The sequence below is a fragment of the Pristiophorus japonicus genome, chromosome 5 (genome assembly GCF_044704955.1).
Source record: "Pristiophorus japonicus isolate sPriJap1 chromosome 5, sPriJap1.hap1, whole genome shotgun sequence".
NCBI lineage: Eukaryota > Metazoa > Chordata > Chondrichthyes > Pristiophoridae > Pristiophorus > Pristiophorus japonicus.
In genome coordinates, this window is record NC_091981.1 from 257,583,285 (window position 1) to 257,601,462 (window position 18,178).

Consider the following 18,178-nt stretch of genomic DNA (forward strand, 5'->3'; position numbering starts at 1 on the left):
AGGGCAGTTAAGAGTCATCCATGTTTGTCTGGGACTGGAATCACACATAGATCAGACATGTTAAGGACAGTAGTTTCCTTCTGTAAGAACAGTGCCCAGTAAAATTGCCTAAGTGGGTGCCATCACGATTTGTAAGATAAATACCCTTTAAACTGCCCAAGTGTGCCCAGACTTATTAGATAAGTGTATCATGGCATATGAATCAAACGTAGGTAAATGGAGTTGAGGTACAGATCAGCCATGCTTTAATAGAATGATAGAATTGGCTCAAGGGACTGAATAGCCTACTCCTGTTCCTATACTCCTGTGATATATGTTTCTGTTGAATGAGATTCCGCACCATGAGAGTATATTCCGAAAATCAGCCTCAAATAGTTTAATATTCCCCAACAAACTTTAAGAAACTAGTTCAATGATATACAACAGCATGTAGAATAATGATTGCATGCTTGATCTGTCATAATTATTGCCAGTGCTTATTTTGTATAATGATCTTCAAATGATTGCACTGTGTTAGTACAAAGAAGAGTACAATGGACATCACTGTCTACAAAGTCGGTCTTATGTGACGCATATAATTTCTTCAAGGTCACAATATTTGAAGGTGGTCAAGTCAGTTGATTGACAAATCAAAGATCATTGTGAGATAAAATGAAATATGGAGCATTTCCAGAGTGGATTATAAAAGAGATTAGAATGGAGCATCTTAAATTGATGAGCCATTAAGAATGGCATGCTATACTGTACTTGTGCTTGGTCTCCCAAAAAATATTTTGCAAAGAACAAATTAGCTTATGATAATTATTACTGCTGCAAGCATAGCCAGCGCTCATTTAGTCACTACATGAAACGTCTTTTTCTCATAAAAATTCTATTGATAAAAGAACACAGGTCTTCAGTTGTTTGAACCCTGAAGTATTAAAGCACTTCTGCATATATTGCTAGATAGTAATTTCATGATAACACTATTCAGTCAATTCAAAGGAAGCGGCTGGTAAAGAAACGGTCTGTGAGTCCATTTTATCATCTTCCTCTTTTCCATTATCCACAATCAAGATTGCATAGTTTTCAAAGTTATAAAATAGAAACAAGAAGATGCTATTTTACTAGCTTCAAAGGGTTTGCAGAAGACAATTTTCTACAATAAAAGAAAGCATTAAGTGAGTTTCCATTGTTTCCACTGAGCATTAGTTCAGCAAATAATAAAGAAAAACGTGGTACCTATCTATAAGCTGAAGTTGAAAAATGGGGTTTTGGGAATCTGTAATACATTTTTTCTTCAATAGTGTCAAGTAAGAGTCTAAAATCATGTCTGTTGACAGATGTAATGGCTTTCCACATAGAATTTTGCGCTGTGGTGATTGTACTTTCTCTTTAAGCCTACTTTGATTTTATAAAGTGGCAGCAGATGGTGCTAATGGGTCGCTAGACCAGATATCGCTGGGGAGAAGCGAATCCAGAGCCACATTCCAGATCCCCTCCCCCCCCCCCACCCCCGTAGCATCGTCGGTAAGAGGTATCACTGCAAATGTCAATGCCGGGGAGATTGTGCTGTCAGTGAGCATGCAATGCTCACTGACCGCCCGATTTGCAAAATTGCTTCTTGCCACTTACCTCACCGCTTGGAGTAAATACCGACAGAGAGAGCTGGCGTGCAGCACCAGAAAGGGATGTTATTTGAAGGAATCAGTAATCACTCGCAGCTGTAGGTTAGTGCAGTTTCAGTGTTTTTTCTGTTAGTTTCACCCACTGAAACAGTTTCATTCAGTTATTTCAAGGTCTTTTGTATCAGGAGTCTTCTGGCAACTAAAAAGTAGTTAGATTTAGTGCTCAAAGTTTCAAACTGCTACATTTGGTAACATTAATGGGGGCTGTACTGGCCGTCGATGTTGCCCTCCAGGATCTGCGGCAAAGGGTGCGGACGCAGGGAGAAAGATGAGAACATGTGCCCAGAGGGAGGAGGAGGGACATCAGGCTTCTCAACAAGAGGCCTTACACTCCGAGGATATTCTGAGAGCACTGTTCCTACCTCCAAATAAGCGAGGAGCAGTGCATTAGGAGGCTCCGCATCACCAAGGAGGTGGTCACAGAACACGGCCATCTTCTACAACCAGACCTCCAGCCTCAGACCAGGGCAACCACAGCTCTCCCAGTGGCAGTCAAGGTCACCATCGCCTTCATTTTCTTCACCAGCAGATCCTTCCAGTCTGCAGCAGGAGACATAGCTAACATCTCGCAGCTCGTCGTCCATCGCTGTATCTGGGAGGTTGCAGATGCTCTCTACAGCAGGAGAAGGGACTACATTTTCTTCCCGGTTACCAGAGAGAAGCAGGTGAGCGTGCATGTGGCTTTGCCAGGATAGTGGGATTCCCTATGGTGCAAGGCGTCATTGACTGCACCCACGTGGCTTTGTGGGCACCGCATAATAATCCTGAGATCTTCTGTAACCGCAAGGTTAATGTGCAGTTGGTGTGTGACCATGAGCAGCAAATCCTCACCATCAATTCCTGCGAGCCTAGCAGTAGCCATGATAGCTTCATCCTGTGCCAGACCGATGTGCCTGCACTCTTCCAGCCACCACGTCAGGCTCGCGGCTGGCTGCTATATGCTCTCCAGCTGGCTTATGACTCCCTTCTTCAACCCCTGGAGCCGGCTTTCTGGTACTGCATGCCAGTTCTCCCTGTCGGTATTTACTCCAGGAGGTGAGGTAAGTGGCAAGAATCAATTTTGCAAATCGGGTGGTCAGTGAGCATTGCATGCTCCTTATAATGAGAGCCTTGCTGCCACCAGGAACATCATCGAGCAGATCATCGGCCTGCTGAAGCAACGGTTCCACTGCCTCGACCGCTCAGTAGGAGCCCTCGAGTACTCGGCTGAGCGGGTATCCCATTTCGTGGTAGTTTGCTACATGCTCCACAACTTGGCCATCATGCAACCATTGCCACCAGGGATTGTGGGACAAACTCAGGAGGAGGAAGAGGGACAGGAGGACGAGCATGGGTGGTGGTAGTCTGGGCTGGCTGGATGGCACGCAGCGACAAGTGCAATGGTGGAGTGGCAATGGTGGGAGCAGGACTGCTGTCATCCTGAGAGAGGACAACAGGTTCCTCTGACCCATTGCCACTCCCCTGGGGCAGCACCTTAGCATCCCCACCAATCTGCTGGAGCATAGAATGTGACACCATGAAAGCCCCGGTGGACTGCACTAGACCCAGCTACGATGGTAGTAGTCAGAGCTTGCGTGGCATCAAAGAATGACTAAAAAAAATAAAGAAGAGTAGGAAGATAGCTTATGAAAGTAAACTAACACGAAATATAAAAACAGATAGTAAGAGTTTCTACTAAAAAGGAATAGAGTGGCTAAAGTAAATGTTGGTCCCCCAGAGGATGAGGATTTGGGTTTGAGTCATAGACAACTGGGCCTCTCGGGCCCGCAGGCTGGGCTCGGCTGGGCTGGATCGGGTCAACTTTTCTCTCGGATGTTCGCTGCCCAAGTGCAAAAGGCAGATACAGGGAATGAAGGCGTTTGGGCCCCCAGCGGCGTCCAGGCATTTGGGCCCCCGACGGCATCCAGGCGTTCGGGTCCCCGGCGGCGTCCAGACCTCTCCCCAGCGGCGTCCAGGCATTCGGGTCCCCTTCGGAGACGACTGGGCCTCTATCCCCCTGCAGTAGTCCAGGTGTGGTCAAGCCAGGGCTTTGTGCAGCTGCAGAGGGCTGGCAGCGCCCATGGAACAGCACCAAGGGAGGTAGCTTAATAATGACTTTCATTTCATTTTAAACTTTTAATCAACTTGGGAAACTTTTAAAACCTCTGGAGAAACTTTGAAATAACTTGGGAAAACTTTTTTAAAACTTTGGGAGAAACTTTTAAAACTTCTGGAGAAACTTTTAAAACTTCTGAAGAAACTTTTAACCATAGAGGAACTTTCAAGAATTATTTTCTTTTAACATTTTTTATTAAGGAATTGAATACTGTACCCCAATCTAACTAGAAAATAGTTTGGTGTGTTTTATTAGCATCATTTTTAGTCATTTGAAACCGGGTTACTCACAACGACGCCCGGCGAGCAGGTGTGCCTCCGACTAGGTGACAGGGACATCAACCCCCCGCCTCTTGCGGCGGGCTCCCATCCCTCTAGCGACGGGCCTACATCCCTCTCCTCGTCGACGGCTGGACCTCTCCTTCTCCATTGGTGACCTGGCCTCTTCTACTGATGATCATCACGACTATGACTTTTCCACCCTCCCACTCCTTGCTGACCTCCCACCCAGAACTCCAGTGGACAACTGACCTTCCTAATGCCTGCCCCCAACCAAGCCTTTGGCCACTGACCATCAAGGGCGCTACTCGGCGCCGAGCTTGTGGCCAACATCTTGCCGTAGGCAATTAGGTTCATACAGCAGTGCCTGGTCTCCATTCGTCTTGGGCCCCCTTGCCACTGGACCACTAAGCCCGTGTGGTGGCCGGTGTGCAACGGCCACCCCACGTTAAAAGAATTCACGCACAGGCATCTTCCACTCTGTTAACATGAAGTTCGGGACCTGGAATGTTAGGACCCTCATGCACAACTCCAACAGCGACAGGCCGGAACACCGCACCGCCATAGTTGCCTGGGAACTGAGGCGCTTTGACATCGACAGCGTCGCCCTAAGCGAGACCCGGCGGGCAGGAGAAGGCCAGCTCAAGGAACAAGGTGGAGGTTAAACCTTTTTCCGGAGGAAGAACGCCGCCTTCACGGAGTCAGCTTCGCTATCAAAAATAAGCTGGTCGACCGCCTCAAAGACTCCCCCTGTGGGGTTAACGAACGTTTCGTGACTCTTCGACTCATCCTATCCCGGAATCAATGCGCCACAGTCATCAGTGAGTACGCCCCAATACTCGATGCAATGGATGAGACCAATGAGGGTTATTTATTTCAACCTCGAAACATCCCTGTCCCACGTCAGCGCAGGCGACAAACTGATCCTCCTAGGTGACTTCAACTCCAGGATCGGCAAAGACACAGCCCTCTGGGGAGGCATGATTGGCAGAGAGGGGGTAGGGAAAGCCAATTCCAGCAGTGTCCTACTCCTGACAAAATGTCTAGAACATGAACATGTCATCACCAACACCTTGTTCCGCCAGAGGGACAAATACAAGGCATTTAAACTAATATGGCAGGGGGATGGGAACCAATGCAGGGAGACAGAGGGAAACAAAAAGGAGCCAAAAGCAAAAGACAGAAAGGAGATGAGGAAAAGTGTAGGGCAGAGAAACCCAAGGCAAAGAACAAAAAGGGCCACTGTACAGCAAAATTCTAAAAGGACAAAGGGTGTTAATAAAACAAGCCTGAAGGCTTTGTGTCTTAATGCAAGGAGTATCCGCAATAAGGTGGATGAATTAATTGTGCAAATAGATGTTAACAAATACGATGTGATTGGGATTACGGAGACGTGGCTCCAGGATGATCAGGGCTGGGAACTCAACATTCAGGGGTATTCAACATTCAGGAAGGATAGAATAAAAGGAAAAGGAGGTGGGGTAGCATTGCTGGTTAAAGAGGAGATTAATGCAATAGTTAGGAAAGACATTAGCTTGGATGATGTGGAATCTATATGGGTAGAGCTGCAGAACACCAAAGGGCAAAAAACGTTAGTAGGAGTTGTGTACAGACCTCCAAACAGTAATAGGGATGTTGGGGAGGGCATCAAACAGGAAATTAGGGGTGCATGCAATAAAGGTGTAGCAGTTATAATGGGTGACTTTAATATGCACATAGATTGGGCTAGCCAAACTGGAAGCAATACGGTGGAGGAGGATTTCCTGGAGTGCATAAGGGATGGTTTTCTAGACCAATATGTTGAGGAACCAACTAGGGGGGAGGCCATCTTAGACTGGGTGTTGTGTAATGAGAGAGGATTAATTAGCAATCTCATTGTGCGAGGCCCCTTGGGGAAGAGTGACCATAATATGGTGGAATTCTGCATTAGGATGGAGAATGAAACAGTAATTTCAGAGACCATGGTCCAGAACTTAAAGAAGGGTAACTTTGAAGGTATGAGGCGTGAATTGGCTAGGATAGATTGGCGAATGATACTTAGGGGGTTGACTGTGGATGGGCAATGGCAGACATTTAGAGACCGCATGGATGAAGTACAACAATTGTACATTCCTGTCTGGCGTAAAAATAAAAAGGGGAAGGTGGCTCAACCGTGGCTATCTAGGGAAATCAGGGATAGTATTAAAGCCAAGGAAGTGGCATACAAATTGGCCAGAAATAGCAGCGAACCTGGGGACTGGGAGAAATTTAGAACTCAGCAGAGGAGGACAAAGGGTTTGATTAGGACAGGGAAAATGGAGTACGAGAAGAAGCTTGCAGGGAACATTAAGGCGGATTGCAAAAGTTTCTATAGGTATGTAAAGAGAAAAAGGTTGGTGAAGACAAACGTAGGTCCCCTGCAGTCAGAATCAGGGGAAGTCATAACGGGGAACAAAGAAATGGCGGATCAATTGAACAAGTACTTTGGTTCGGTATTCACTAAGGAGGATACAAACAACCTTCCGGATATAAAAGGGGTCAGAGGGTCTAGTAAGGAAGAGGAACTGAGGGAAATCTTTATTAGTCGGGAAATTGTGTTGGGGAAATTGATGGGATTGAAGGCAGATAAATCCCCAGGGCCTGATGGCCTGCATCCTAGAGTACTTAAGGAGGTGGCCTTGGAAATAGCGGATGCATTGACAGTCATTTTCCAACATTCCATTGACTCTGGATCAGTTCCTATGGAGTGGAGGGTAGCCAATGTAACCCCACTTTTTAAAAAAGGAGGGAGAGAGAAAACAGGGAATTATAGACCGGTCAGCCTGACCTCAGTAGTGGGTAAAATGATGGAATCAATTATTAAGGATGTCATAGCAGTGCATCTGGAAAATGGTGACATGATAGGTCGAAGTCAGCATGGATTTGTGAAAGGGAAATCATGCTTGACAAATCTTCTGGAATTTTTTGAGGATGTTTCCAGTAAAGTGGACAAAGGAGAACCAGTTGATGTGGTATATTTGGACTTTCAGAAGGCTTTCGACAAGGTCCCACACAAGAGATTAATGTGCAAAGTTAAAGCACATGGGATTGGGGGTAGTGTGCTGACGTGGATTGAGAACTGGTTGTCAGACAGGAAGCAAAGAGTAGGAGTAAACGGGTACTTTTCAGAATGGCAGGCAGTGACTAGTGGAGTGCCGCAAGGTTCTGTGCTGGGGCCCCAGCTGTTTACATTGTACATTAATGATTTAGACGAGGGGATTAAATGCAGTATCTCCAAATTTGCGGATGATACTAAGTTGGGTGGCAGTGTGAGCTGCGAGGAGGATGCTATTAGGCTGCAGAGTGACTTGGATAGGTTAGGTGAGTGGGCAAATGCATGGCAGATGAAGTATAATGTGGATAAATGTGAGGTTATCCACTTTGGTGGTAAAAACAGAGAGACAGACTATTATCTGAATGGTGACAGATTAGGAAAAGGGAAGGTGCAACGAGACCTGGGTGTCATGGTACATCAGTCATTGAAGGTTGGCATGCAGGTACAGCAGGCGGTTAAGAAAGCAAATGGCATGTTGGCCTTCATAGCGAGGGGATTTGAATACAGGGGCAGGGAGGTGTTGCTACAGTTGTACAAGGCCTTGGTGAGGCCACACCTGGAGTATTGTGTACAGTTTTGGTCTCCTAACTTGAGGAAGGACATTCTTGCTATTGAGGGAGTGCAGCGAAGGTTCACCAGACTGATTCCCGGGATGGCGGGACTGACCTATCAAGAAAGATTGGATCAATTGGGATTGTATTCACTGGAGTTCAGAAGAATGAGAGGGGACCTCATAGAAACGTTTAAAATTCTGACGGGTTTAGACAGGTTAGATGCAGAAAGAATGTTCCCAATGTTGGGGAAGTCCAGAACCAGGGGTCACAGTCTGAGGATAAGGGGTAAGCCATTTAGGACCGAGATGAGGAGAAACTTCTTCACCCAGAGAGTGGTGAACCTGTGGAATTCTCTACCACAGAAAGTAGTTGAGGCCAATTCACTAAATATATTCAAAAGGGAGTTAGATGAAGTCCTTACTACTCGGGGGATCAAGGGTTATGGCGAGAAAGCAGGAAGGGGGTACTGAAGTTTCATGTTCAGCCATGAACTCATTGAATGGCGGTGCAGGCTAGAAGGGCTGAATGGCCTGCTCCTGCACCTATTTTCTATGTTTTCTATGTTTTCTAACACCCTTGCTCCAAACACTGGCACCTGCTTGACTATGTCATCGTCCGAGCCAGGGATCGCGAGGATGTGCGCATCACCCACGCCATGACAGGAGCTGACGACTGCTGGATGGACCATCGCCTAATCTGATCCATCATCAACATTAACATAGCTCCAAAGTGGAGGGGACAACAGAAGCAGTGCCACAAAAAAGTCAATGCCGGGACACTTAAAGACCCAGCTAAGAGAACCCTATACAGCTAGCGCCTCACAGCTAATCTGGCGTGCCTTGATGATGCTGAGATGCTGAATGCCCACAGCGCTTGGTCTGCCCTCCAGGCCTCCATAACCAGTGCCTGTGAAGAGACACTTGGTTACTCAACCAGAAAACACCAGGACTGGATTGATGAGAATAATCAGGAGATTCAAGAACTAATAGATCGCAAGCTCAGAGCATTTCTGAGCCTCAAGCAACAACCCAACTCGGGAGCAGCAAAGCAACATTACAGACGGCTCAAGGCTGAGGTCTAACAAAAAACCCGGGACCTAAGGAACAGGTGGTGGATGGAGAAAGCACGAGATACAGCAACTGGCTGACAGCCATGATGTGTGAGGATTCTTCATCGCAGTCAAGGCTGCCTATGGTCCAAACTCCCAAGGCCTCACCCCACTGCTGGCCAAGAACGGGGAAACACTCATCAAGGACATCGAGGCAGTCAGGGCCCGCTGGAAGGAGCACTTCGAAGATCTCCTCAATCAAGATTCTGCCTTTGACTCCAGTGTTCTCGACTCCATCCCGCAGCATGTGGCCCGCCACCACCTCAGTGAAACCCCAACGTTGCACGAGGTAGAAAAACCCGTAAGACAGCTCAAGAACAACAAGGCTCGGGGAGCGAATGGCATCCCTGCTGAGGCGCTAAAGTATGGCGGAGAGGTGCTGTTGGCGTGGATACATGACCTCATCTCTCTCATCTGGAGGGAGGAGAGCATGCCGGGAGATCTCAGAGATGCAGTGATCGTGACCATCTTTAAAAAAGGGGACAAGTCCAACTGTGACAATTACAGGGAAATCTCCCTGCTATCAGCCACTGGGAAAGTTGTCGCTAGAGTCGTCCTCAACCGTCTTCTCCCTGTGGCCAAGGAGCTCCTCCCGGAGTCACAGTGCGATTTCGTCCCCTACGAGGCACAATGAACATGATCTTTGCAGCGTGACAGCTGCAGGAAAAATGCAGGAAGCAGCGGCAGCCCTTATACATGGCCTTTTTCACTGGCCTTTGACACTGTCAACCACGAGGGTCTATGGAGCGTCCTCCTCCATTTCGGATGCCCCCAGAAGTTTGTCAACATTTTTCGCCTGATCCACGACGATATGCAGGCCGTGATCCTTACCAATGGATCCATTACAGACCCAATCCACGTCCGGACCGGGGTCAAACAGGGCTGCATCATCGCTCCAACCCTCTTCTCAATCTTCCTCGCTGTGGGAGCTGTTTAACCTTCGTCGCTTCCAGGCCAGGTCCAAGATCACCCCAACCTCTGTCATTGAGCTACAGTACGTGGACGACGCCTGCATCTGCGCACATTCTGAGACTGAATTCCAGGTTATATTCAACGTATTTACTGAGGCATACGAAAGCATGGGCCTTACGTTAAACATCCGTAAGACAAAGGTCCTCCACCAGCCTGTCCTCGCCGCACAGCACTGCCCCCCAGTCATCAAGATCCACAGCGCGGCCCTGGACAACGTGGACCATTTCCCATACCTCGGGAGCCTCTTATCAACAAAAGCAGAAATTGATGAGGAGATTCAACACCGCCTCCAGTGCGCCAATGCAACCTTCGGCCGCCTGTAGAAAAGAATTTTCAAAGACCAGGCCCTCAAATCTACCACCAAGCTCATGGTCTAAAGGGCTGTAATACCCGCCCTCATGTATGGCTCAGAGGCATGGACCAAGTACAGTCGACACCTCAAGTCGCTGGAGATATATCACCAACGATGTTTCTGCAAGATCCTGCAAATCCCCTGGGAGGACAGGCACACCAACATTAGCGTCCTCATGCAGGCTAACATTCCCAGCATTGAAGCACTGACCACACTCGATCAGCTCCGCTGGGCAGGCCACATGGTTCGCATGCCAGACACGAGTCTCCCAAAGCAAGTGCTTTATGCGGAGCTCCTTCACGGAAAATGAAACGAAGATGGGCAGCGGAAACATTACAAGGACACCCTCAAAGCCTCCCTGATGGAGTGCGCCATCCCCACTGACACCTGGCAGTCCCTGGCCTAAGTGGAGAAAGTGCATCCAGGAGGGCGCTGAGCACTTCGCGTTTCAACGGCGTGAGTGTGCAGAAATCAAGCGCAGGCAGTGGAAAGAGCATGCGGTAAACCAGTTCACCCACCCCTTCCCTCAATGACTATCTGTCCCACCTGTGACAGAGTCTGTGGCTCTCGTATTGGACTGTTCAGCCACCAAAGAACTCACTTCAGGAGTGGCAGCAACTCTTCCTCGATTCTGAGGGGCTGCCCATGATGATGATGATGCTGATGATGATGGTGATGATGAGACTGGGGAATTAATAATGGAGAACAGAGAAATGGCAGATACATTGAACAAATATTTTGTTTTGGTCTTCACGGTAGAAGACACAAAAAACTTCCTAATAGTGGATAATCAAGGGGCTGTAGGGAGGGAGGAACTTAATACAATCACTATCACTAAAGAAGTAGTACTCGGTAAAATAATGGGACTAAAGTCGGACAAGTCCCCTGGACCTGATGGCTTGCTTCCCAGGGTCCTAAAAGAAGTGGCTGCAGAGATAGTGGATGCATTGGTTGTAATCTATCAACATTTTCTGTATTCTGGGCAGGTCTCAGCAGACTGGAAAGCTGCAAATGCAACGCGCCTATTTAAAAAAAGAGGCAGTCAGAAAGCAGGAAACTATAGACCGGTTAGCCTAACGTCTGTTGTTGGGAAAATGCTGGAACCCATTATTAAGGAAGCAGTAGCAGGACATTTGGAAAAGCATAATTCAATCAAACAGAGTCAGCATGGTTTTATGAAAGGGAAATTGTGGTTGACAAATTTGCTGGAGTTCTTTGAGGATGTAACGAGCAGGGTGGATAAGGGGGAACCAGTGGATGTGGAGTATTTCAATTTCCAGAAGGCCTTCGATAACGTGCCACATAAAAGGTTACTGCACAAGATAAAAGCTCATGGGGTTGGGTGTAATATATTAGCATGGATAAAGGATTGGCTAACTAACAGAAAACAGAGAGTCAGGATAAATAGGTCATTTTCCGGTTGGCAAACTATAAGTAGTAAGATGCCGCAGGGATTGGTGCTGCGCCTCAACTATTTACAATCTATATTAATGACTTGGATGAAGGGTCCGAGTGTAATGTAGCCAAGTTTCTGATGATACAAAGATGAGTGGGAAAGCAAATTGATATAGACAGGCTAAGTGAGTGGGCAAAGATTTTGGCAGATGGTGTACACTATGGGATAATGTGTGGTTATCCACTTTGCAGAAAAAATAGAAAAGCAAATTATTATTTAAATGGAGAAAAAATTGCAAATTGCTGCAGTACAGAGAGACCTGGGGGTCCTTGTGCATAAAACACAAAACGTTAGGATGCAGGTAAAGCAAGTAATCAGGAAGGCAAATGGAATGTTGGCCTTTATTGCAAGGGGGATAGAGTATAAAAGCAAAGACGTCCTGCTACAACTGTACAGGGTATTGGTGAGGCCACACCTAGAGTATTGCATACAGATTTGGTCTCCGTATTTAAGAAAGGATATACTTGCATTGGAGGCTGTTCAGAGAAGGTTCACGAGGTTGATTCCGGTGATTAGAGGATTTGCTTATGAAGATAGGTTGAGTAAGTTGGCCTATACTCATTGGAGTTCAGAAGAATGAGAGGTGATTTTATCGAAACATATAAGATACTGAGGGGGCTCGACAATGTGGATGCAAAGAGGATATTTCCACTCATAGGGGAAATTAAAACTGAGGGGCATGATCTCAGGATATGGGGCTGCCCATTTAAAACTGAGATGAGGAGGAATTTCTTCTCTCAGAGGGTTGTAAATCTATGGAATTCTCTGCCCCAGAGAGCTGTGGAGGCTGGGTCATTGACTATAATTAAGGCAGTGATAGACAGATTTTTGAGTGATAAAGGAGTAAAGGGTTATGGGGAGCGTGCAAGGAAGTGGAGCTGAGTCCATGATCAGTTCAGCCATGATCTTATTGAATGGCGGAGCAGGTTCAAAGGGTCAAATGGCCTAGTCCTGTTCCTATTTCGTATGTTCTTATGTAAGCTGAGACTGCATGAGAGCAGTCTGAGATTGGATGCCACAAAGCATAGACTGCATTATAGCACATTATAGTCTGTGCTGCAATGGAAGCCACCAGATCGCCCATCACACGTGGCTGGGTCACCATAGTCTCTCTAGGAGTCTACCATCCTTTGCAGGCAGGAAATGCTGTGCTCCATCATTTGTGCAGAGCTTTATGCGATGTTGGAGGCGGACTCCTCCACGCCCTTTACCATTGCCAAGGGACTCTCTCTTCTTGTGACCACCTCCCCATCGAGGTCTTCATCTGAGTTCCGTGGAGCAGAACTTGTGTGCGAATTCGCCCTCGGGGGAGCTGGCCCCAGAGCTACCCTTTCCCCCTGGCTTTGCTGCAGTCCACCCTGTGCAGTTCCCGCTGCTATACTCTCCTCTAAAGCACATGTAGTGCCAGTTTCTGAGCTGGTGTCCGCGGGTGAGAGATGCAGTGATGTGGTGTGTTCTTCCACCTCCTCATCTCCCGCCTTGCAATCTACAGTGCCCTCAGGGACAGGCTGCTCAGGTACCTGCTGATTATCTGAAAGCATAAAGGGGAGGGGGGCAGGAAGGGAGAAATGCATGCATTCATCATAATTAGTTGGAAAGTGCGAAATGCTTGTAGGGTGAGAGGTTAAGTGGGATGTGAGAAGGAATAGGGATGAACATAACTTTGTTGTCGCCAAGAGGGTCTACATCGCCAGTGGCCACAGTCCTCCCAACCTCGCAACCAATGATGTACATCATTTGATTCTCCAGCACAAAGCTTTGGATGTCACTTGTCCCCCGCCTGTGCGCTCCTGCTCCCTCCTGTTGTGAGCCACCTTGGCCTGCAAGAGAAAGGAAAGTGTGTGAGTGAGTGTAGAGCAATGTGATTGGGTGATGTGCCTGCCATAGTTGAAGAGCTGTCATTGTGTGCAAGGTGTGAGATGTGGATGTGAGTGTTGCTAGGTAGAGATTGTTGGTGGGTGAGTGCTGGGAGTGTGGTGCATTGGGCCGTGTGTGAAGATTGTGGGACAGATGGTGGTATGTAACATTTGTTGAAGCATTCACTCACCCTGACCGCCTGAGTGAGGTCAATAAATTTCTTGCTGCACTGTGCGCGGAGCCTGGGGACCACAGCGCTGCCCGAGGCATGTTGCATTACCTCCCTCCACATGGTGCGAAAGATTTGCAGCGAGGGCCTCCTGGCACTTGCTAGGTAGAGCACCACCCTCCGTCTCTCCACATCGAAAACCAATGCCTTCAGTGCTTCATCAGAGAATCTGCGGGCTCTCTCCCTGGGGCGTGGAGCTGCCATGAGCACACCTGGTTCAGTCCTCCGGCTCCTTCTCCTTGTTCTGCTTATCTTTACTGAGACCGCTGCACAGCCAGCAATGCTGAGAATGAGGTGCTGCAGCATCAATGAACCTCCCCTTCAAGAAGTGAAAAAAGCCTGTGGCAATGATGAGTTGCGATGAGACTGCACCCGATATTGTCCACCCTTTGAGTATGACGCCAATGAGCTTGGGTTTCAAGACTTGATATAGGACTCCAATCATTTTATTGAGCAGTGAGCACGAATTTTGCGCGCGGTCTAAAGCATTTGCGTCTGGCGTTAATTCTCCAACTTTTCTACTGACACCGCCCATTCCTTGGCTATAACAAATTTCTAGCCCAGATCTTGGCATAGCTGCATCTTATGCTGTTAGATACTGAACAGAAACATGCTGCTACATAAGCAAAAAACTGCGGATGCTGGAAACCTGCATAAAAACAGAAAATGCTGGAAATGCTCAGCAGGTCAGGCAGCATCTGTGGAGAGAGAAGTAGTTAACATTTCAGGTTGATGACCCTTCTTCAGAACTGTAAAGATAAGAGATGTAACAGGATTTAAGCAAGAACAGAGGCAGGGAAAGATGAGATGGGTTGAAAAAACAAAAGGGAAGGCCTGTGATAAGGTGGAAGGCAGGAGAGATTAAATGAGACAAAGGGATGATGGTGCAAGGCAAAAGGAGATATTAATGTGACAAGTAAAGAAACAGGTTGGGTCTGGAGGAGGTATAAATGAGAAAATCAGAATTATCAGCAATAGCTGCCGTCCAAAAGAATGGGGGCAGAGGTTATGACCTGAAATTGTTGAACTCAATGTTGAGTCTGGCAGGCGGTTAAATGCCGAATAGAGAGATGAGGTGCTGTTCCTCGAGCTTCATTGGAACAGTGTAGGAGGCCGAGGACGGAGATGTCGGAGTGGGAGTGGAACGGGGAATTAAAGTGACAGGCGACTGGAAGCTCGGGATCACGCTTGCGGACTGAATGGAGGTGTTCCACAAACCGGTCACCCAGTCTGCGTTTGGTCTCCCCAATGTAGAGGGGGCCACATCGTGAGCCGCAGGAGAAACGTGCTACTGTTATCTAATTCATAAAATTAAAATACAATATGATTTAAACTATGTGTCAGATGTTGCTCTGTGGCAGCGCTCTCGCTTCTGAGTCAGAAGTTCGTGGGTTAAAGTCCCACTCCAGGGATTTGATTTATCTAACATTACTAAAAACACAGATTATTTTGTCATTATTACATTGCTGTTTGTGGGAGCTTGCTGTGCGCAATTTGGCTGCCGAGTTTCCTACATTAGAACAATGACGTGACTTCAAAAGTACTTAAATGGCTGTAAAACGGTTTGGGACTTTGGGAGTTATGTTACTGGACTAGTAATCCAGAGGCCTGGACTAATGAGTTCAAATCCCACCATGGCAACTGGCGAATTTAAATTCAGTTAATTAAATAAATCTGGAATAAAAAGCTTGTATCAGTAATGGTAACAATACCGGATTGTTGTATAAACCCATTAGGGAAGTAATGCCCTTTAGGGAAGTAAGTCTGCCATCTTGACCTGGTCTGGCCTATATGTGACTCCAGGCTCACAGCAATATGGTTGACTCTTAACTACCCTCTGAAATGACCTGCTCAGTTGTATCAAACCGTGACAACAAACTATAATAATAATAATACTGGGCGGCCACCTGGCATTGACCAAGACATCGAATTCAGATGCAACAAAGGCACACTAACCAAGTCACCCTCACTAACATCTGGGACTTGTGCCAAAATTGGGAGAGCTGTCCCTCAGGCTAGTCAAGCATTGGCCTGAGGTAGTCATACTCACAGAATCATACCTTTCAGCCAATATCCCAGATGCCTCCATCAGAAGTGCTGACAGAGATATGCCAGCTCATACAGGCAGACCTATAGCCTACCAGCGGCATCAGGACTGCACTGCCCGTTGAGGTGAAGGTGATTGGCACTTGCCTTCTATGCCTCCGGCTCCTTTCAGGCATCAGCGGGAGACATATACTCCATCTCGCACGCAGGATGGACTTCATAAACTTCCCAATGCACTGTCTCAGGCCTGTTCCAGGGTCAACCACAAGGCCAGAGCTGGATGCTCGGGGACAAAGGTTATGGCCTCGCCACCTGGCTCATGACCTCTCCTCCGGAACCCTCAGAAAGAAGCCGAGCATCGCTATAATGAGAGCCATGCAGCCACATGCAAAATCGTCGAACAGACAATTGGAGTGCTCAAGCAGCACTTCCGATGCCTGGACCACTCTGGAGGCTGCCTGCAATACTCCCCTCAGCAGGTCTCTGAGTTCATTGTGGTGTGCTGCATGCTACACAACTTAGCCATCATGAAGGGACAGGATTTGCCATTGGGGATTGCAGGAGCACCTCAGGAGAGAGGGGAGGAGGAAGAGGAGGAGGAGGAGGAAGACGAGGAAGAGGAGCCTGACGAGGAACCCATGCCACCATCACCTCCACCACAACCACAGGGGAGGCATCGTGGAGATTTTGCTGGTGCAAAAGCCTTACGTCGGCAGCTCATAATTGAACACTTGGCTTGATGAGTGAACGGCACACTTGAGTGTTGCCTGGCCACTCTATCCCCCCATGTTGACTATTCCCCCTCTTATTCTGCAAATGAGACACTACACAGAAATGGTTAAGGTGAACAAAAGAATGTATTAAACATTGTAAACTTTGTCAAATTTGTAAACTTAATTGTGAAACTTTAATAAAATAACATAAATTAGCTGCATCCAACAGTGTGATCATTAAACAACAACAACAATATTATGAACAAAATAAATCAGAACATAATAATAAAACATAGGATGCATCCAGCATCAACAACATAATGTAGCAAGCCCAGCCCCACTATTTTTTACCACAGGCTTTCCCCCCCCACTCCCTTGTCCGCTGCTCCAAACCCAAGTGGCTCCAAGATGGCATGCAGCAAGGTTGCCAGAGCGCTGCTGTGTCGGGGGGAGAGACAATAGAGAAGCCATCTGGGGACATACTGGACCAGCTCGTGGCGTGGATGGCCTGGCTTCTGACTGGCTAGCCTCTTCATCAGCGTCGCCAGTTACAGATGGTTTGGGTTTGGGTGTGACAGTGGGGAACGCAGAGAATATGGCGGGAGGCTTTATGGACTGCATCACCTGCCCAAGCTGAAGCAGAGCTTGTGCCTGTGATGTGCCATATTCTGCAAGGGTTCGTGCCACACTCTCCGGGACTCCACTGTCACTGCTGGAGGCCACCAGCCTCGTGTGGGACCTGATGGCCTCGCAGGTTTCATGGCGCGCACCGACAATCTGCAACCCTACCTCCGTAATGGTCGCAGTGAGACTCTCGATGGTCGCGGAATCCTACCCAAGATATCAAGGAGCTGACGGGTGAGCCTGATGCTCTCCCTGGATATTCCCACCATGTCCAGTTCCACGTCTGCCTGTCTGTCAGCAGACCGACTTTACCGACTCACCCTCCGGAGAGATGGCATACGGGATTCGACCCCAGAACTGCGTTGCTGCACACCTCTAGTCCCAGGAGCCTCGGAGTTGTCAAACCCTGAGAAAGTTACGTTGTCGTCCTCAGACGAGGTGAGTGCCGGTTGTAAAAGAAGGTGAATTGCATCTGCGCCGGAGTTAGCTGATCTGTAAACTCATCCTCTTCTTCCCCTCCTCCTCCATATGATGGTCTGACGTGGAGTGTTGCCTTGAGGGATGCGGTGCCTGTATCTGGTCATCTGGAAGTAGAAAGCAACAGACGAATGGTTAGCAGCAGGGGAGGGGGCAGGGTGACATGAGCAAGATCACATAGCACAGGCTCATTTGAAGGACCGTTACTACTCCATTATATCTAGTCCATAGATACAGCATCCAATTGCCCCGACCCTAGTCTACAGACACTGCATCACATTGCCCCAACCCAACCCAGGGAGTGTGCAGGACATTACCCCAACCCTAGTCTACAGACACTGCATCACATTGCCCCAACCCAGCCCAGGGAGTGTGCAGGACATTACCCCAACCCTAGTCTACAGACACTGCATCACATTGCCCCAACCCTAGTCTACAGACACTGCAGGACATTGCCCCAACGCAGCCCAGGGAGTGTGCAGGACATTACCCCAACTCTAGTCCACAGACACTGCAGGACCTTGCCCCAACCCAGCCCATGGAGTGTGTAGGATTTTCCCTCATTTTCCGAGCGGGGGTCAGCGCCACCACTGGCAGTTACGTGACCTAAGATGCCAATGAGGCCTGCCACTTGCTCCTCAATGTCCGTGAGTGCCAGGGTCTGAGGCGGACAGCCA